The 22,128-nt window shown below is 38.3% G+C and overlaps 1 long non-coding RNA gene across 1 annotated transcript; it reads left to right on the forward strand.

The window, feature by feature from the left end:
• The first annotated feature begins 3,324 nt into the window (after positions 1–3,324).
• LOC119528688 lies at positions 3,325–21,873 on the forward strand. Its single transcript, XR_005215761.1, has 4 exons — positions 3,325–3,447; positions 14,258–14,431; positions 17,331–17,447; positions 21,619–21,873. It is a non-coding gene; the product is annotated as an uncharacterized LOC119528688 (long non-coding RNA).
• Positions 21,874–22,128: the final 255 nt, after the last annotated feature.

Genomic DNA, 22,128 nt, shown 5'->3' on the forward strand with positions numbered 1-22,128 from the left:
TGCTGCTTTCAGAATTCTTTTTCTCTGACATCTTATAATCTGATTATTAAGTGTCTTGGAGTAGGTCTATTTGGTCTATTCTGTTTGGGGTATGCTGCACTTCTTGGGACTGTAATTTCATAATGTCTTTCATAAGAGATGGGAAATTTTCAGTGATTATTTCCTCCATTATTGTTTCTGCCCCTTTTCCCTTCTCTTCTCCTTCTGGGACACCCATGACATGTACATTCATGCACATCATGTTGTCATTTAATTCCCTGAGATACTGCTCATATTTTTCCATTCTTTGCCCTATCTGTTCTTTTGTGTGTAGGATTTCAGATGTCCTGTTCATGAATCTTTTCTTCTCTCTCTTCCAATCTGCTGTTGTATGTCTCTATTGTGTTTTTCATTTCTTGTATTGTGCCTTTCATTCCCATAAGTTCTGCCAGTTGTTTTTTCAAACTTATGAGTTCTTCCTTTATGTTTGCCTGTTGTTTTCTTTATATCCTTTATCTCTTTTGCCATATCTTCCCTTAACTTGTTGACTTGATTTTTGAATTGATTTAGGAGATTTGTTTGTTTGTTAGTTGTTTCAATTTCTGTATTTCAGGTTAAGTGTAAGTTCATTCTTTTGACTGGGCCATATCTTCATTTTTCTTAATGTGATTTGTAACTTTTTGTTGTCTAGGCATCTGGTTTGCTTGTTTACCCCAATCACATTTTCCCAGAGCAGATGGGCCCAGGTCTCAGGAGGAGGCTGTTTTCAGTATTAGGTGTCCCTGAGGGTGTGACCTAGAAGATTGACAGACTTTCCTGTGATGCTTCTAGATGCTGTTCTTTTCCTATCCTGCTCAGCAGGTGATGCTTGAAAGCCCATAACTCCCCACTGGTGTAAAGGAGTGTGGTCCTTTTAATTCTCAGCTGACTCTGTCCTGGCCACAGTCTGATGGTGTCACAAGCCAAGCTTAAGTTGTTTCTGGTCCCCCCCCACTAGGCCCTGGGGTCTGAATTCTTGGAGGGAGGGCAGCTACTTGAGCTGGGCCCCACCCCCTTGTCTTAGGATAACACCCTTTAGGGAGTTATCTTCTATACTTGAATTTCTCCTTTGTCTCTCTTACTCTGTTAACTCCACGCTTGCCTGGGTCAGCACTGACAATTGAAAATGCCTGAGGCTTTCTCTAATGAGCTACTTAGGATGAAAGAAAAAAAAAAAAAAGAAAAGAGAGAGAAAGCCCCTTTTCAGAGCCAGTCACCAGCTTCCCAGTTTTACCAGTTGACTAGTTTTTGTATCCAGTTCTCTGTGCTCCTTTTCTTGGGACACAGCCATTTTCTGGTATTCTGAGCTCAGCTGTCTCCAAAAGCCTCTGTTTTTAATTATTTATGTATATATATATTTTTTTTCCTTCAGTCCTGTCTCCTTTCTGCTGGGAGGAATCTTATGTTCCTTTCCTTCTTGCTCCAGGCTTATCTGTGCTTGTAGCTTGTGTTCAGTTGTCTAAATTTGTTAATTAAAACTGCAGTTGGAGCTTGGTTGAGTTACTTTCCCTCACTCCAGGTAACATGCTTCTTTTTTTTGACAGGGAGTGTTTCAGCTCATTCTGCCATGCTGGTGGGAAGGGGTACCAGCTCCACAGTTTGGGGAGCTTTACTTACATTTCTTTGCTGTGCAGCCATTCCACCTATTCCATGGTGATGTATGATATCTGTTCAGTCACAGATGTCCCCCAACAGTTGTTCCAGACTATATACTAGTTGTTCCTGGCTATTTACTAGTTGCTCTAGAGGACTAACTAAATTCCACACCTCTCTATGTTGCCATCTTGCCCTGCCTGTCTGCCTTCTTGCCTTACCTCTTGCCTCCATGTTTTTTTATGAGAAATTGGAACTAAATCTTATTGGGGTTCCCTTGTACATAACATTTTGCATTTCTTTTGCAGCTCTCTTCTTGTTCTTGGCATTCAACAGTTTGACTGCTATATGTCTGGGTGTTATTATCTTCAGGTGTCTCCTGTTTAGTGTCATTTGACTTCTTGATTAATGTCTTTCATTAAATTTGGGAAATCCTCTGCCATTATTTCTTTGAGTATTCTTTCTGGCTCTTTCTTAGTTTCTTTTTCTTCTCAGACTCCCATAATTCATGTACTGGTATGCTTGATAAGTTTTGTACAAGTTTCTTAGGTTCTGTTACTTTTTGATATTGTTTTATCTGTCTGCTCTGTAAGTTGAATAATTTCAATTGTCTTGTCTTTGAGTAACTCTTTCTTCTGCCAGCTCTAATCTGCTGTTGAAACCCTCCAGAGGATTTTTAATTTCAATTATTGTGGTCTTCAATTTTATTATTTCTGTTTCCTTCCTTTTTAAAATTTCCATCTCTTTATTGAAATTCTAATAGTGTTCATTCTCATTTTGCTGATATCCTTCAATTCTTTCTTTATGTTTTCCTTTATCTACTTGAGAATATTGAAGGTCTTTTTTAAAAAAAAAAAAAATCTTTTTCTGGCCTATCCAAAATCTGGTATTCTTCATTGTTGGTTTCTGAATTTTTATCTTGTTCCTTTAAGTGAGCCATCATTTCCTTTTTCATTGTCTCATAATCTTTTGTTGAACACTATACATTTAATATTTCAAAGTGTTAGCTCTGGGATTTAGACTCTAAACTGTCTGTTCTGTAAGTTTATATCCAGTTAATGATATGACAGTGATTTCCTTGAGTGCCAATAGCTAACAAAAACAAACAAACCAAAACAAAAAAGCACTTCTCATAGTTTTCCAAATTGACTCTGCGTTGGCTAGTGTTAGCCTTCAGAGTTAAGATTTCCTATCAAGACTATCAACCTGAGGTAAAAGTGAAGTGTGGGGTCCTCTCTATCTTTCCTGAGTCTGTATCTTCTCCTGAGCTGTGCTAATTCCTGGCCTTAGGAATTCTGCAGTTTATAAGAATCTGAATGTCCCCTCTACTCCTTTTGAAATAGCCTTTTCCCTCATCTTGTATGCTTTACTGCATATCCTAAAGCCAAATCATTGGCATCAGGTCAGTTTGACTTACCCTGCTTTATTTTTCCACAAGCTTCTTCTGTCTATAGGGCAAGTACAGAGAGGGCAAGCCAGAAATTAGTTTCCTAGAAAGTGTTTTTGGCTTCTGCTGATCAACTGGCCCTGAAATATAGGTACCCCATTATGCACCTGCTCTTGCCAGAAGTGGTTCAGGGACTCACAATTGGAACAGAGGCTGGGTCCCCACTGCACCAGGGAGGGGATGTGGAATGGGCCAGTAAGTGTGCTAAAGCTTTTCTTACCACTTTTAAAGCTGAATTTTCTTTTTTAGGCATTCACCCAGTTACTGCAACCCTTTACCTGATTTTCAGAGTCTTAAGGATGATCTCTCTGCCAATTTGCTGGTTGTTTAAAGATTCTTTGGGAAACTGGCACCCTGGAATATTTTCTACCACTGTCTTGGTCAATCAGGTACTTATTCAGCTTTCTTTTTATTTGTGTGTGAGTGATTTTTGTTTTTATATATTTTTTTTACTTTCAACCTCCATCTTTTTTGAAAAGCGTGTGTCTTGTGAATAGTATTTGGTTTAGTCTTGCTTTTTTATTTAGTCTGAAAATCTTTGCTTTTAATTGTAAAGTTAGACCATTTACATTTAATAACTTAATATGATTGTGTTTAGATTTACCATCATCTTATTCATTTTCTTTTTGTCCTTTATGTTTTCTTTTTTCCTTTCCACTTTTTATGCTCTGATTTGAATTAGTTTGAATTTTTTTTAGTGTTTGTTTTAGCTATGCTTCTGGATTATTAGCATAGTGTATTATTCTGTGTATATACAGCAGAATATCTAGTTATTTTGGTTCCATTTTTGGAAGCTGTTTTGCCACATACAGAATTATAGTTTTGGAGTTTTTCCTCTCTCAGTAATTTTTAAATGTCATTCTATTTGTAATATTCATCAAATTTTGAAAAAGAATTGGTTGTTATTTCTTTAAATGTTATTTTGCCCCCAATATCCCTCTGGTTGCTATATTAGCTCCATAATCTAATTGAGAGTAATGGACACCACTACATATCAATAATTTGTTATAGTGCTTGTGAGAAATGATAACAGAAAAACAACTACAATTTTAATTTTGAAAATTGCTTTTACCTTCATTTAATATATTATCTCTAATAATAATGAAAAATTCATTTAATCAGTCAGTTCATAATCTAATTCAGGGTGATAGGCACAAAGAAAATATTTATCATATGTTATGATAAATACTACAGTAGTGGTTTGCAGTCTGCACTGCAGGAAAGCAAAAAAAAGAAAGAACCAACTGTTTTGTATAGGGGGCTAGTCAGAGAGACAGGTTTTGACATTTGAGCTGGGTATTACATAATGAATACAAGTGTACTAGGTAGAGAAGGTGGGAAGAGAGACATTTCACAAAGAGTTAAAAGCATTTGAAAAGTCTTGGAGGCTTAAACAAAAGTAATTTTGGGGGAATGATGAGCCATTTGATGTGGCAGAAGTTGAAGTACAAGGGCCTATGAGGAAAGAGTGATTTAAAAAGTCAGTTGGCTCCAGATTGTGAAGTTCCTTGAAGTACATTTACAATTTAGATTTGAAATATTTTGCTTCCTTTTTATGGTGATTTGTTTGATAAGGAAATCAAGGGAATAATGACTCATCAAAGCTACAGGTAACTGGCATTCTTAGTAACTTCAATATGGAAGTAGTCACTGGAGTTCTCCCTCACACCCAATTTTCCAAATCTGAATCAATTTTATACAAACAAATAGCCTGCAGCAGACTTTCACTTGCTACTTCTACCATTTCCTAAGTGAAAAACTGACAGGTAAGCTAGAGAACTGCCTTCATCTTACTCTGTGAGACAGAACGCTGGCCTGGCCTTTTGGGTTTAGGATGTTTGAGATTTGGTGACTCATTGCGGCTCGATGCTTTAATTGACTGAGCGAGAAGGAAGTACCCAAAGTTGACATACATTCTGGCCAGAGGATTAGCTAGGGAAATATTAGATTTCCTAAATCCAGTCTCTATCCCTTTAAAACAGATAATTTAGAGGAGGATAAAAAAAATCTTGAAAAATTAATGGCAATTTTGAAATAGAATATTTTGTCAAAATCAAATTCATTTCATTAAATGCTTGAGAAGAAAGCAACGAGTAAATGAGGTATGAATAACTGTAAGATGGGACAATTACCACCTCAGAAACAATATATTTGTAAAGTTAATTCCTCTTGAACATGAACAATCCCCTTACACTTGACCCCTTCCTATTGCCTCTTCCATGCTTGAACTCTCCTTGAACTTTGAAGATCCATCTTGAGAGTGTGATATGGCCATCTCTTTTGCATCTGGTTATTTTAGCTCCAATTTGCAGCCCTAAAACGGCAATTATGGTGATATATTGCTCAAGTCACCCGACATGGATTAGTATCAGGATCAGCACATTTATGCACAGGAGTGGTAAATGGAGACTGCAGCTATGATTTTAAATGACCTGATTAATTCTGAAACAACATTTCAGTGTCCATTAGGTCCAGCAGGTGTTGGGGTGCAGACTGTGCTTTTGTCCCTAAACAGCACATTCAATTCAAGTGCCAAAGTATTTTGTATTCATACATTATCTTTCCCAGAATAGTTTCCTTTCACTCTGTTAAATTCCCTTAATGCCCACCACTTGTTCTGAAAGAGATCCTCTCCCTGTCCTACCTCTACTCAAGTTCCCTGTGTCAGTCACTGACTGCCAGCTCAGTTTGAGCAACTTGAACAATGTGTTCTCTTCTTGTTCAGGAGAGCATTTACATAACAGACCTCCAAGTACTGGCACTACTAAAGGCTCCTGCTGACTCAGGTCAAAATAAGGCCAATTGTGCTGTTTATCCTAAGGGCCATTTCATCAGCAACTCATGTCAAGGTTAGAAATATGTCTGATTAATGTTTTGGTTCAATGCTTTATTTTACCACTAAATATACATATGCATGACATTATGTGCCTCCCCTCTGCCCTTCACCCCATCTGATTGATAAAAAAGTATAGGGCTTGGTTTTTCATTTAAGATCTTTAGGGTTTTAAATTCCTAGATTCTTTGTTGATTTTCATGGATTCTAAAAATTTTTTGAGGGAGTTTTAACAGTGGGCTGTTTATGTCTCATTAATTTAAAAATTCTTTTCTTTACCACATATGGAACATTTCAATGGGTTTATAGTACATTTGTAGAATAATCTGAAAATGTGTTGCTATAATTGTTCTGATATCTGTTACCTTAGCACAAGGTATATTTTTCTGCTTTAGCATGTATCTCCATGTATTCCAGCTGCTTGTGTGTAAGTTTATTCGCCCTCCTTAGGAGACACTCTTATTCTTCTGTCTTCATGCCTATCACATATTTATCCATCCAAATATCCATCCATCCATCCAACACACTTAGAGGCTTCCATTATTATTAATATTAATATTATTATTATTATTTGCTAGACCATGTTCTAGAGATTCAAAAATCTTTTTAATTCAATTGAATTAATATGCTCTTGGAAGCCAAACAAAAATCAAATTATACTGTGTTATTCATCTTTAATTAGTGCTACTTTTATAAATATGTAACCTAATGAAAATATGATGAAGATAAAAATCATTTATAAATAGCATGAATGATACCTGAGAAGAAGAATCAGATTAGTTTTTTACTACTGGCTGAGTAACTTCAAGGTTATAGAATTTCTCCCAGTCAGTTTTTTCATCTTCCAAGTATGTATTAAACTATTTGCCTTACACAACGAATGGGGTTGTTGAAAGGGTCAAATGAAAAACTATAAAATACTTCAAAACTATACAAATAAAAGTATTTGCTGTGATGATAAAGATGATAGTTGGAAGAATGTGTTTATTATGTTTCAGATGTGGCATGCCTGAGAATAATATCTCTGATAGCAAGAGCATTAATGGTCATTTTCAAGCTGACATAAATAAATGAGTAATACTACTCTGCTGTTGTACCAGTTTGAATCTATTATGTCCCCCAAAAAGTCATGTTCTTTGAGACAACCTTGTGGGGGCACTTATATTAGTCTTTTGATTAGGGTGGAAACATTTGAGTGTTTCCATGGAGATGTGACCCACCCAGCTATGGGTGAAACATTTTGATTAGATATTTCCATGAAGGTGTGGCCCCACCCATTCAGAGTGGGTCTTAATTAGATCACTGGAGTCCTTTAAAGAGAGCTCACACAGAGAGCAGAGAAGACAAAACACCACAAGAGATGCTTGCTGATGCTTAGAGATGCTTGGAGATGCAGACAAAAGGACATGTGGTGATGCTAAGCTAAGAGAAACCCAAAGACATTTTGAAGAAAGCCATTTTGAAATTCAACACGGAAGCAAAGAACCAGCAGATGCCAGCCATGTGCATTCCCAGCTGACAGAGGTGTTCCAGATGCCACTGGCCATTCTTCAATAAAGGTATCCTCTTACTGATGCCTTAGTTTAGACACCTTTATGGCCTCATAACTATAAATTTGTGACCTAATAAATCTCCTTTGTACAAGCCAATCCATTTCTGGAATTTTGCATAATGGCAACATTAGCAAACTGGAACAGCTGTCAAAAGCCCAAAAGTATAAATTTATAATATAAATTTAATGTACTTACCAATACAAATTCCTTTCATAAACAAAGGATCCCAAGTTTAGCAATAACAGTTCAAAATTTTCTGTTTTACTACAAAAGAACACATTGTAAAAATAGAATACAGCTTATTTTAATGTTGAAATCCTGGAAGCTGACATTTAGGAATATCCTGTATTGGTTTTAAAGTCAACAGAATTTCATAATATAGCTCATAATTATAGTGCCTCAATTCATGAGCTTAAAAATTGAGATCCTCTCTTTTGTATATCTCTTTCTCCTTTCAAGTTTGGAAACAACTGAGAGATAGTACATGGGAGTCAGACAAATAAAAATCCTTATTACTCATAAAAGTGGAATTAGTGAATATTGCTTTAGATTAAGAGAGGGCTTGCTAATACATGCCCTGATTTGAACTCATGATTTCTCCCTAGAACTACAGTCTCTCCCAGGGGTAGGACTTAACAAGAAGCTCATCATTTCAGAGAACAGGTTTAAGTCTTGCACCCTGAAAATGGGCTGACTCTGAAAGAGAGGGACCTAGAAGACACTGAGCCGAGTACTCAGTTACTTCGCCAAATTCACCAGTTAGATCAGTCATTCTTCCCATGAGAGGGCTGAGGTAGGGAAGAGGCTTAAATACCACTTTGATGCTTCCCCCACCCCCCACCTTGAGCAATCCAGTGGAATTTCCCACCCCTAGATGGAAACCTGAAGAGTAGAAATAAGTGTTGTCAATACTTCATCATCATCATCTGTTACCCATTGAGCAAACTCGACTGTAACAGAGATCAGGCTGCACCACTGGAGGTAGCCAATGTCTACTCAACTCTCTGAGGAACAGAGGAAAGTCCTTGACCATCTATCCTTCCTCCTGTTCCCTACTTTAAAAAATATATAAATATGGTCAAGAGTTTGATCTGGTTGAAAAAAGAAAAAAAAAAAGTCGTTTACTTAATATAGGATAGTCCATCTTTCACATTAGGAAGTTGGACTTCCTATTCTGTAAGGCCCTTTTCCACTGAAAATATTTAGTGATTTAATGATATAGTTCCCATGTAGGGAAATCATGAAGTTGCTCGAAAATCAATTTCACTCTTTCCTTCAGGATTTCTTCTTTCATTCTAGAAACCTGAAGTTGTTGGTGTTAAATAGCAGAAGAAAAAATACTTCATAGCTCTTAAAAGCTTTCAATAATAAATTGACCAATCCTGAGTGAAATGAGTGAAAAGTGGCAAAAGAGTATATCAGCGCACGGTTTTGTAAATGTCATTTTGGCCTTGTTTTACTTTTGTAGACAGCACTGATTTGGATAGAAACAAAAAGACATTGAATTTCACAAACCTTTGTAGAACATCTATTGTGTGCAAAGCATTGTGCCAAATGCTGTGGGGAATACAAAAAGACTAAGACGTAAATGGTTTCTACCCCCATTTATGAACAGTTTTGTCCACAAGCATTTACATCTGAGTAGAAATATGCTGAAAAAAATCCCAGTACTGGGAGGCCAAGGACACAATACAGGATCCAAAATAAAACAACCCCCAAATTGCCTAGATTCAAAATAATGAAAAGGACACTATAATGATAAAGACTTGTATTCCAGCTGGTGGGCAACATATCTGAACAGACTGAACCACAGACTCCACCAAAACATTATACAGCTGAACAATAGCACAAAGCCCTAAGTGACTGGGGGTGATCCCCTAGCTTTGAATGGCTCAGCCAGTTTTTCAGTTTAAACAGAGTATTGGGCAGAAGCTTCTCAGGCCTCGGTGTGGGAGGGAGGAGGAGGATATATTAAGAATATATTATCTTTGAGATTTAAAATGGGAATAATGGGCTTCTTAGTCAAACTGAACTGTGACAACCAACCTGATCCAAATAGACAAGAAACTCCATGACCTTAAACCTGGGTATCTTAATGCCACAGAGAGTTTCCAAAAATGGAATCACTTTACAGAATGTCATTTTTTGATTTTTAAAAAAAGTTTCTCTAAACAATACTAATATCCCTGCATCTGTCACCTTCCTGCTTTAAACAGACATATACTCTAATGAAAATGCCAAGTGGGACACAAGCTTGACTTGAAGATGACATTAGAGGAATAAATAAATGATAGGTAATAAAGTTTCTTGTTCATTTGCTTTTTCAGGAACTGTCTTAGCTACCACCTCATCATAGAGTTGTAGAATTAAAGATAGAAGTATTTTTAAAAATCGTCTGAGAATAACCTTGCACCCATTTTGGTAATGTCTTCTCTGAAAGCACTTCTCATAGATGCTGATAGGAAATGCATTACCTACTAAACAAGCCATAGTTGGTTGGTTTTTTAGTGATTAGAACATTCTAGACAAAATCTACTATTTTACAACTTCCACTCATTAATCCTGTTTCGAGCTTAGACAAATACAGATCAAATCTACATTCCTCAGCTGTAGACATCTGTCAAACATTGGAATGTAAGTCTAATGTCTTTTCTTAAATTTTCCTTTGGGTCAGTCATATCAAGGACTTTCCGTTATTTTTTGTATGGCATTGTTTCTAGGGGTAATATCTTAGAAATGACCCTTTTCTGTATTTTATTTCATTACTACTGCCCCCACCCCTACTTCTCGGGGACTTTTCCCACACTTCCCTTCCCATACAAAAGTGTTGTAGAGCAACTCGGGACTATAAATGTGTGTTGAGCTTTGTGTGAGCAGGATGGACACATAGAGTTTTAAAGATTTGAGAGGGTTTCAGAAGGGAAGGCAGTTTGTTTGCAAAGTGGAGTGCTCTGCAGTGTACTGTGCACAGGTTGCCCACTAATCAGTTTCTGAATGGGCAGGAAAATTTGGTAGTCCATTTTCTTAGCATTTACTAGTGAAATAACACAAAATAGCTGGTATGTTATGTTTTATGTGACTCTGTATGTTAACCTAGGACCTTACATTTACTCTCTATGGGCCAAAGCAGGAAAAAATATTTCCAGATGTTCATGGCCAAAAATTTCTAAGGTGTTTAATTTAGGGCCTAATTTATCTGTTTTTTGTGTCTGTGTTTATTCATTGCATGGGGGTAATTTCTCATTTGCCCATTGTCTTCATTTTTTCTGGAATCAGTATGGCCTAAAGGTTGAAATGCAAACACAAATTATTAGCCAGAAAGGATCATTTAGTTGATTTTCAAGGAACCCTACCATTGCCTTGAATTATTTTGACTCTTGCCGTTCTAGACTCCATTTCCCTGTGAGTTCCCAAATCATAGCAGGATTAATCAGACAGAAAGATTTTGAGGATTTTTTAAAAATTCTAGTGTTAAGGGAGAGGAATGGAAAAGAAAGTGAGTGGCAATTCTAACCAACTAGGAAGAAAATTACATGTACTAGAATAACATGGGAATGATGCCAACGGAGTAGTGTAGAGGGTGAGTTCATGTGTGGAGCATGACAAAGGAGGTGATGTCTGGGGGGGACTGTGTCTTAGATGACCATCTCTTATTAGAATTTCTATTTCTAACACTTTCCCCAACACCAGCAACTTGTTAACATATTTTGTCTGAGAAGACCGGTAACCAAACCTTCATACCCTTCCACAGGCTTGAGAGTAAGCAGACTTTATGCCTCACTGCACCACAGAGAAACTTTCTTTTCAAGTCCACAGTGAGCTCCTCTGGAACTTCCCCCACCATCCTTCCCCACCCTCCAACCCTTTGAGACACCCAGCCTGACACTAGTTGGGTCTGTAACAAATGAGGAGGTGTGGTAACACTCCATTCCCTGTCACAGACCTGAAAAATTCCATTGAAATATTCCTCTGAAGCAGATTCTGACCTCAGGCACACAGCATCCTTTGTTCACATTTTTCTCAGCCTGCTCACCAAGGAATTGGTGGGTTTTAGCCCTAGGATCTCAAGAAAGAGATGCAAAACAGAGGGAAGGGATATACAAATCCTTATTTTATAAACATTGTAAATTCCATTTCTTCAGAATTGCCGTTTTTTTCCTTGTCTAGCAGCAAAAAGATAGTTACAGGAACTTTTGGTGACATTCCCTTTGTTTAATGAAGCATGGAGTTATGGGCAAGTGCCTTGAACTGCAGTTATTATCTGCATGAGTGAATAAGGGCTGAGGGTCTGGATCTGTGCAAAGAGTTTTATTGCAAATAGGCACATTGATCATTCATAATCAGACCTACCAGGTCAGCAGTGCTGTGGAGCAAGCGAGCCCAGAAAAAGCTGACCAAGGGAGCAGTGGTGTTCATAGGTTAATGTAATATTCAAGCAGAATAAGACCTTTCTTTTCTTATAAGCTTGTCGCTTTGCCTCTGACAGAATGGGAGTGAGAACCCAAACCCATTTGAACTACACTGCATATAACCAATCACAGAGCACTCTGCTCATTTGAGGGCTTGACATGTTTCTGGAGCCTTGCTTCTGTTGGAGGTGCAATCCTTCTGCGTGAAGTTTGTACTTCAGAGCTCTCATTTACATACTATTTAGGGTATTATGCAGCTGCTTCATTGTCAATACATTGCCTTCTGATTCCCAAATTTTTACTCACATTAGCAATCACTTTCAGAAAAGAGCATTTAAAGGAGATCACTGTTTAAAGCTTCAAAATGAATATCAAATCAAATTTTTGTTTTTTCATTTTTGTTTGGCTAGTAAGCTATTAAAATACATTTTTAAATATACCAACATCAAATTTAAAAATTTTGTTTTGGCTTAGTTACTGTACCTGTGAAAATATAAGGAAGAAATTACTATCTTGATCAATCAGAGTTATTTATGTCACAGCCAGGTCTTTGTATATTGGACTGTCAGCACAATAACACAGGAACAACTGAAAAGTTGGGTGCCTTCTCCTAGGTTACTAATTTGTAAGAACTAGACATACATGCATTCTAGGTTTTATGTCTCCCAATCCTGTTCAAAAGAGTAACAAAGCTGAGGAGGTATTAATCACTGAAGGCCACAATGATAGTAGCAAGGGAGTGAAATTTGAATAGAGTCTGAAATCAAAGAGGAGGATTTTGAGATTAATAGCATATGCTGAGAGTGCCAGAAATCTAATCTGATGTCCTGTGTTCATACAGAAAAATGATGTTGCTAGCTCATTGTGAATTGGGTATGCTTTTTGAATTATTTTCTATTTGTGATGAATTTGCAGTGATGTATCCACACGCAATCATTCAGTTGCCCTTGTGACTACTGACAAACATATGTTAGATGGCTGGCAAAGGTGAGAGATTTACTGAGTCATCTGAATGATGATCCTATGAGCTTGATAGTATGATCTAATCAGTGTGCTAAGGGAACACAGGCTGCACTAAAGGGTTAAAGAAAATGTGACCAATTTAATCATCACTTCTTCGGGGACTTGAATTCAGGCAATCACTGGAATTCTGCTCAGACCAGGATTCTTCCACAATGTGTTGAGAAATGAGAAAGAACGCTTATTCTAAAACAACCAAATATTATATACCTTTGTTTATGGAAGTATTTTTTATATTTTTCCCCTATATTGTCAATTTATAAACCCAAGATTATCCTAAAATAGTGTCACAAGCTCTGATTTGTGCTTAGTGAAACAGTTTTTAAAACACTAGTAATTTGATTTCTACCATTAATTGGAGAAATCTGAATCACAGAATTTTAGGAATGAAAGAGAATCTATTGTTTAACTCCTTGTCTCATAACTAAGTAATCTTGAAGTGCAGGAAGGTTAAATGACTATCCTGCGGCCATTCAGATGGAGAGTGTCAGAAACTTAAACCTCAGAGCTCCTAATTTTTAGCTCAGTGTCCTTTACTTTACACTCTGTAATAATTTGCATTCTTTAGTTTTACGTAAGTATTCATTTGCAGTGCAAAAAAAAAAAAAGAAAGAAAAAAAAAAACCCAAACAAAACTAAAACTTAATGAATACAACTATTCTGGTGATCATGGTAATTTTGCATGATATTCCCATTCTTTTTTATATATCTTTTTATTATTTGTCATTTTGAAACATGTTTTATTTGGGTATTATTGCATACTTATAGAGAAGTTGCAAGTACAGCCCAAAGAATTCCCACACATTGTTTGTTCAGCTTTCTCAGTTATTAATGTTTTACCGTATTTGTGTCACTCTCTTTATTATATATCTGTATTATCATTTATTTCTGAACCATTTTCAGATATTGTCCCTTAATATTTAAGTGCATACTTCTAAAAGCAGGGCATTTTCTTCAATAACCACAGGACAACCAGCAAAATGTTGAAATTATCATTGATATAATTCCATCACAGATACCATTCAAATTTCACCTTTTGTTCCAGTCATTTGGAGGTCCAGGATCCAATTGAGGATCATGTGTTGCATTTAGTTATCATGTCTCCTTCAGTTTGGAACAGTTACTCAATCTTTCCTTGTCTTTCATGACCTTGACATTTTGAAGGGTACAGGGTGGTTACTTTGTAGAATGTCCCTCAATTTGGGTTTGTTTTGGTTTCCTTATGATTAGATTTAGGTTATGCATATTTGGCAGGAATACTACAGAAATGATGCTGTATTATTTTCAGTGTATAACACTAAGAGGTACAGTATGCCAGATTTTACCATTACCAGTGATGTACTTGTTAAAAAATGACTTCCTGTTTCTGCTTCAATAATTACAGGGTTTGGAAGTCATCATTCTCAACGTACCAACAAGAAAAAATTTAACAAACTGAAAAACACCTCTTCTTAGATCCATGAGGGAATTGAAGTCACAGAACAAACTGCTGCCTGAGAACTGGAGAGAGGCAGAAAGAGTGAGTCACAATTTTCTGGAGCAGACCTTCTCTGCTGGAGTCAGTACTCACAGGAATATGTAAACTGTAATTGATGAATGAATTGTTGGAGGCTCAGTTTGGACTAGCTTGAGAGTTAAAAACTCTTGGGGATCCAGTCTTGGGGTACCCCCACACATTCGTGGGTTTTACTCCAGTATACCTGCCAGGTTCTCACCATGAAGATTGGAGAAGACTCCCATGGAGCTTCCAGCAGAGAGAGGGGAAAAGTAGCTATTTTGAAATATCCCCAGAGCATTGTTTTCCTTAACAAAGGACTTTCCTCTAAAGATACTATTTTATCATAGTCTAAAGGAAGTGAGGGAAAGGAAATACCCAACTACAGTCCCTATTAGAAGGTGGAATCTGAGAAGCACTTCTGAAGGTCCCAGCCCAGGGGCAGAGACTCACTGAAAGACTGAGACCAAATCATAAAATTATAGAATGTTGTCCCTACCCCCACACCTTACCATGATCTCAGTAGGGCTCCTGTGTAATAATGAGGGACTCCAACACAAAGAATTGCAAAGCTGCATTTAAGAAGTTTCTAAGAAAACCCAAAGAAAATGGGGGGGGGTGGGGTGGGGGTGGTGGCAAAAATAAGGATACCAGAGGAAATTTTAGTCTCTGACACCACAGCTATGGCAGACAGTAAACACAGCCTAACTTCTCTCCAGATAAACATAAAACCTCATTTAAAGGCCTATTTGTTGAATATGGGGAGTCCTGAAAACTCCAGTGGGAGTCCTGTTTCACAACAGATAGCAGGACTACTAAATTTCAGAAAAAAGAAAGGAGAACACCAAGCAGTGGCAGCCATAGCTTGGCCCCTTTTAGGAGCCCTGTGTATAGTCACAGAGGCAGAACAGGCAGCAAAGACAACAATCTGCCACCTAGGGAAATAATTAAAATTAGAAAGGAATACATGACTCACTGAAGCAGGCATGAAAAATGCCTTAACCAAGTGCTTGCATCATGTGGATGATCAATTAGAAACTTTAGCCTATAGATATGCTTGAGCCCGTGGTTGAAAATTACCCCAATTTCAATTCCAGAGAATACTAACTAATCCATGGTGGGACGCAAAAGCTTGGGGTCCCATAGATTCTTCATCTGATGATGAAGAGGAAGAAAAGGAATATGTATGGGAAGTAGAGGAAGAGGAGACCCCACCCCACCCCCCACTACTGCAAGTATGTCTAGTGCTACAGCAAAAGATAAAAATAGCAAAGAAAGTGAACTGCCAGGGTGGACCCTCAAAATTTACAACTTCCTGAGCAGAAACTTCATATTACCATGAGAGATTAGGTGACCTTGGGCATTGTTACAGGCAGAGAAAACCAGGGAGTCATTACCTGATTGGCTTCCATAGAAATTATCTAATTAAAGGTCTTTCCCACAGTTGATTGAGTCACATATCCAGCCCACAGTTGATTGAGTCACATAGCCACAGAAACACTCAATCAAAGGATTCCAATCCAATCAACACTAATATGTCTGCCCCCACAAGATTGCATCAAAGAACATGTCATTTTGGGGAACATAATACATCCAAATGAGCACAGACTTTTCATCATTTTTAAGGATCCCATGTGTCCATTTTGAGTCCTCTAGTGGGACAACCCATTTCAAGAGCTGCTCAAGTCATGGCACATCTTGGGGAATCAGAGCAGCTCTGGAAAAGAGAAGCAAGGGCCACAGGAAAGAGGGAACATGATGGCCCTAATCACATCTCATGTAACAAATGTGGGCTGATCTAATTACCATGGGAACAGAACTAGAAAACATACATAAACAACCAAATGATGTTTTAGGTAAACTATGGAGCAAATTACCCAAAGTCAAAAGATTTACTAAAATAAATCCCTGAACAGCTGAAGGGGAAGATAAACTGACTAAGGATCCCCCCTTTCAAAACATGAGAACCCTCCACACCCCTGGAAGAGGAGACTTGGCAAGCTCCCTTTCCTTTCTCATAAGGGAGGGGTCAAGACTCCCAGATATGAGCAATAATCAAGGACCCTGGGGATTGGAGGCCCTGTGTAGAATTAACTATTTATTGGTTCCCTACTAATACACAGAGAGTGTTAGCACTGGAAGATACTGGGGCTGAATATACTTTAATTTATGGAAATGTAGCCCAATTTTAATGGACCCATACTGGCCATAGACAGCTATAGGTGTAAGACAATCTAAGTCAAATGACATAACTTGATCTTACAAATTGGGAGATTGCCATCCCCACCCCCTGGTAATACACTGTGTATATTTCTCCTAAAACTGGATATATATTAGGAATTGATCTTCTCTTAAAGTCCACATTACAAACTACCATAGGAGAATTCTACCTTCAATGTAGAGTAGTGTAAGTGGTCTTAAAGGAGCAGGTGAAATGGTCCACAAATTTGGAGGATTGTAGCCGTTAAGCAATATAAACTCCTGGAGGGGCACATTAAGAGATTTTTGCAATCATTAAAGAACTAGAAAGAGAGGGAATATTAATACCAGCCCATAGCCCCTTTAGTAGCCCTGTGTGGCCAGAATGGAAACTTAATGGAACCTGGCACATGATAGTGGATTACTGTGAAATAAATAAAATAATGCCACCTTTGTATGCAGTGGTTCCAAACATTGCCTCTTTACTACAATACATTAACTCTCATTAATGTCATTATTTTGTTTTAGATTTAGCTAATGATTTCTTCAGTGTTCCCTTAGATAAATCAAGTCAACCTGTTTTTGCCTTTACCTGGGAAGGATGACAAAGGACTTCTCAATGTGCTCCCACATGGCTATTTACGTGGCCTGATCATTTGCCACAGCCTAGTGTCAAAAGACTTGGACAACTTGGAGAAATGAAAATTTGAGATTTAATTTCATCATATTGATGATATTTTGTTAACCAGCAATTTTCTTTCAGAGCTAAAAGAGTTATCAGAAACTTTAATATCACATCTTGAGAGCCGGGGTGAGCAGTCAATCACAAAAAGCTACAAGCCTGGCTGCTCCATCAAATTCTTGAGTGTTGTATGGTCAGGTAAGACACAAACTATTCCTTCTGCAGTAATTGATAAGGTACAATGTTTTCCTATGCTGCATGCACCAAAGCAATTAATGGCCTTTCTAGGATTGCTAGGATATTGGAGACTTTTAATTCCCCATTTAGCTCAAATGTCAAAACCTTCATATTTGCTAATTAGAAAAGGTCATACTTGGGAATGGGATCACCACCAGCAGGCTGTTTTTGAAAAAACAAAAAGGGCAATAACACTGGCATAAGCATGAGAGGGGTACATCCTGATTTACCCTGTGAACTGGATGTGGATAGGACTGAAATTGGTTTTGGGTGGGATTTGTGTCAAAGGCAACATTCTAAGTGAGTACTTCTAGGGTTCTGATCACAATTATGGTAAGGGGCTGAATTAAGGTATAGTTCCTTAGAAAAGTAACTGTGTGCTAAAAATAATGTTCTATTGGAAATGTAAGGTCTGATACACAAAAGTCCTGTCACCTTGAGGACCATCCTCCCTATACAAGGGAGGATTATGGACATGGCCGATAAGCCACACTCTGGCAGTGCACAGTTAATTACCTTAACAAAGTGGAAAGCTTATTTGTTGCAATGCAGTGTTTTCAATACCGGCCCTCATAGTGCCAAGATGCATGAAATTTTAGGACCAGTGTCATATGTAGAAGATACAATAGCTAAAATTGCTGCACTTAAATAGCTGTTGAAATACCCACTATAGAGAGCACAGGAACAAATCCCAAATCAGCTTGATATACTGATGGATCTCTAATGGGAAATTTCCCACATGGATAGCCATGGCAGTGCAACCCAGTACTGACACTATATGGTGGGAAGCTGATGGTATGCAAAGCATTCAAAGGGCTGAATTAAGAACTGTATGGATGGTAATACATGAACCAGGAGATGTGCTATCTGTACCAACAGCTAGGCTGTTTACAGGGGCCTCACAACCTGGATAGCAACCTGGAAATAAGGACAATGGGCAGTCATAGGTTGCTCCCTGTGGGGATGAGAGCTGTAACGAGACATCTGGAATACCTGGCAGTGATGAAAGGTAACTATCATGTTCCTGCCCACCCTTCTAACATGCTACCTGAGAACATTGGGGCAGGTGCCCACACTCAAGTCCAGAGCCACACTAGTGAAACCTAAGAAGCAGCTGAGTGACTTCATCAAAAGAGCAGGCACAGAGGGTATCAAATCTTATGACATTTAGTGCAGCAGTTCCAGATACCCATCACACAACAACAACTTATAGACATCAGTCAGGATTGCCTATTGTTCTCCCCGCAATGACCATGACAGTTGCCCCACCAGTTAGGACACATTGTTCAACCACAGGCTCTGGTGAACTGGTGGCAAGTGGATTGCACTGGCCCCCTTCCACTCTTGGAAGGGGCAAGATAGGCATTCACCACAATAGATACTGCCACAGGACGTCTGTCAGCTTATCCAGTGGGGAAAGCTAATCAGCTTGTCACGACATGCTGCCTAGAAAAGCTAACTGCTCTTTATGGGACACCTATGCAAATAAACAGTGATCAGGAAACCCCCTTCCCTGGACAAATGACCCAAGCCTGGGCTATGGACTATAATGTAATGTAGACTTTTCATCTACCCTATAACCCCACAGGTGCAGGACTTATAGAATGAATGAATGGCCCCTTAAAGGAACAGTTGAAAGATTATAAGAAGTCCCCAGAACAATGGACTAAAAGGCTATATCAGGCCCTAACCCACCCAAACTCTTCACCATGGGCTACAGCCCCAGCTCTGATTGAAATTGTAACAGTTGGGCTGATGCAAGCACCAAGAATACAAATTAAAGGGCCAGCCACTTTACTGCCTAAAAGCAGGAATAATAATAATTTATTATTGCCTATGCCTCAGACCTTTCAAATAGAGAAAATTGAGGTCCTTTGGCCTTGGTGCTGGCCTATACTGTCATGCTGATTAGGAATCTTAAGACCATGCAGAAAAGTAATCACCCAAAATATTGTAATATGGCCAAAATTTATATAAAAAAATGCCTGTTTGAATTTTTATCACCAATCTGGGGCTTTCTATTCCCATGGGAACCTAATGTATAGGTATGTGGTCCTTCCTTATGCCTACACTAATGATTGATGTCCTGGTGGAGGACTCTCAAGACTTACAAGGAGAGAATATCTGGTATTTAAAACACCACAGTCTCCTGCTGCATACCTTACTGTGAAAGAAGGGGAGCACACTCCGTCCTCAGTGTTCATGCAAAAGAAAGTTTTATTCTACACATTTCTACAGGTCTTTATAGCATACAAGGTGGTTTCCTAAGTGACTGTTTTCAGGTATCTCCAGGAGGGTACATTTTTTTCTAAAGCCATGAGGTGTATTTACATATCTTTAGTCTTAAGGGACAATTTCTTTGGGGGCTAGATGGGAAACAGTGGGGGCGGGAGACAGGAGCACAGAAGGAGCCCAGCAGGAGCTCAGAGACTATTCCCCTATCTAAATTGCAGTCCGCTTTCAGACTTGCAAAGCTTTTGGCCTTTTCCTAGCCCAGTGCCCGCCTTCAGACATTTGGAGCTTTGGGAAAGCCCTGGTCTATAGTTTGTTAAGCCAGGGGACCTTCCATGTCTGCACACCTTACTATCTACCAATGGAACTATTGCACGTATATTATTAAATCAGCAAGATTTACCCCTTAACGTTCCCCATAAACATCTTCCTTTTCACCCATAGCACCCTAGCAAACACTTTTCTACAGTGAGCTTCAGCAGTAACTCATGCCCACAATCAAACCCAATGTTGGGTTTGCATGGACTTGCCATCTTTGGGCACTACTGGCCCTGGACCATAGCTCCTGCTAATTGGACTATGTGGAATGCCCTGTTGATGTGGCAGAACTCAGCACACTATCAAATCTGGAGTGAGACTTTCTCTTTTAAGAATGAAATCCAATTACTGTCTTATAATGATACTCAAGCTTATATTTTTTTCCCTTGTGAGGGAACAAGTAAATAAGCCCTGGCCTGTATCAGGGTATCCTATACATGATGGAATAGGATAGCTGACAGTGGAAGCAGTAAAGTTAGACTGCATTGCCCCTGTGTGCATGGAACATTTTAATGGAAACCAAGATATGGGGTGGTTACCCTTAGAAGTGTGTAATTTTACCATTAAGCTACAAAGTGATAGCTTTTTCTAAAGACAAAGGGCCTCCAACAGACATGGAGCATATGCCTCTGCTGTCTATGAACCTGTGGGCAGTATGGATGGACCTATTTACCTTACAATTGGACAGGATTCTGTACCTGGGCAGCAGTATGTCCCTGACACATTATGTGATTCTTCTTCACACTCTCCCAGTAATTGGGAAATGGTTAAATCTGTTTATTGAATGAAGCATACCCCTTGGTGGTTTTATTCTTTAGCTATTCTTACCTCTGAGGAAGCTGCAATGGTTACCAAAAAGCATATAACAGCCTTAGCCAATCACACAGCTCATGAGTTTAATGACTCTAAATTAGCAATATCATTGTTAAATGATGAAATCATCCAATTACAAGTAGTCTTACAAAATAGAATGGCTTTAGACATTTTAACTGTAGCCCAAAGTGGAACCTGTGCCCTTATAAACGTACAATGTTGTGAATACATTCCTAATCACTCACATAGTATTTCTCAGGCTTTAAGTCATATGCAAGAGCCCATATGCAGTATTGATCAGTTATCTACCAACCCCCTTTCTACTTGGTTTCATTCTCTTCCTCAGCCTTGATGGCATTTCTTTATAGGATTATCTGCCCTATGTGTTGGATTATTACTATTCTGTTGTCTTTTATATTGTTGTTGTGCGATATGGATGCAATGCTTGTCCTATATGGTCAATGCAGCCTGTTATGGGGAGGTGGATTGTGGCTGCCCAGGTCCCAGGCCCCCTCCTAAATAGTCCATAACAAACTGTTTTATCCAAGAACAAAGGTCAAGAAAGAATCTCCTAAAGAGTGAAGAATGTAACCACTGATATAAAAACTGTATTGATTTTATCTTAGTCTTCAACACTAATCTTAGTAAAATATCAGGTCTTAGGTCCCTTTAGAATGATAATACTAGAGACCCAATGTTCTCATACTGTATGGAATGTCTTTGTTCTAAAATCATATATTACTCATTGTATACCCCTCTGTTCTTGCAGAGCACTGAACCTCCAGATTGGCCACCACCGAAGAACCTCTCCTGTTTGTAAGTCCCAATAAATCTATGCCTATCTCTGTGCCTGCCATGCTTTTCAGTGCCACAGCAGCACCAGCCCGTGCTCTGCATGAACACATTCTGGGCCCAAACACTGATCTATGATATTATATTTCTTTATTTATTGAGACCATTAAAAGTTTCTCTCAGAAATGTTTTGTAGTTTTCAGTGTACAGGTCTTGGACATATGTTGTTAAATTTATTCCTAGGTATTTTATGTTTTGTGATGGTTATTTTTTACATTTTTATTTTGCAATAGTTCTTTGCTTCTATATGCATATACAATTGGGTTCTGTATATTGACCTTGTATAACTTCACTTATTTGCTAACCCCACTTATTAGCTCTAGTAGTTTTTTTAAATCTAAAACTAAAGCCTAAGAGATCTTTGGATTTTCTTTATTGATATTCATGTTGTCTTGTAATAGATATGATTTTATTTCTTCTTTTACAA

Source organism: Choloepus didactylus, chromosome 3, assembly GCF_015220235.1.
Source record: "Choloepus didactylus isolate mChoDid1 chromosome 3, mChoDid1.pri, whole genome shotgun sequence".
Lineage (NCBI taxonomy): Eukaryota > Metazoa > Chordata > Mammalia > Pilosa > Megalonychidae > Choloepus > Choloepus didactylus.